This window comes from Etheostoma cragini, unplaced genomic scaffold (genome assembly GCF_013103735.1).
Source record: "Etheostoma cragini isolate CJK2018 unplaced genomic scaffold, CSU_Ecrag_1.0 ScbMSFa_11, whole genome shotgun sequence".
Lineage (NCBI taxonomy): Eukaryota > Metazoa > Chordata > Actinopteri > Perciformes > Percidae > Etheostoma > Etheostoma cragini.
In genome coordinates this window covers 907-1,310 of record NW_023265118.1, presented here as the reverse complement: position 1 = coordinate 1,310, position 404 = coordinate 907, and positions in this window count along the sequence as shown.

Below are 404 nucleotides of genomic sequence, written 5' to 3'. Positions count from 1 at the left end.
CCGCCCTGAGCAAACCACGCCCCCAGCACCAGCCCTGAGCAAACCACGCCCCCAGCACCAGCCCTGAGCAAACCACGCCCCCTGCACCTGCCCTGAGCAAACCACTGACCCTTTAGAGTTCCAAAATGTATCTTGCAACTTTAACCAAAAGTCCAGACACTGCAGCTTGCCCGGGTCTCGCCCTGCAAGCCCCACAGCCATGAGGCAACGCACTGTGAAGGGACTCACATAGACGGACAGAGACGGAGACAGAGACGGAGACAGAGACTGGTGACCTCGGGACAATGAGCTGCGGATACTGCCTCAAAGTCTGAGACAAAGTTAAAAGAGACGTTGGCGGATGTCTTCCGAGCATGGACTGCTACTGTCCCTTTAAGCACGGCTTGTACCTTTAATAGACATTT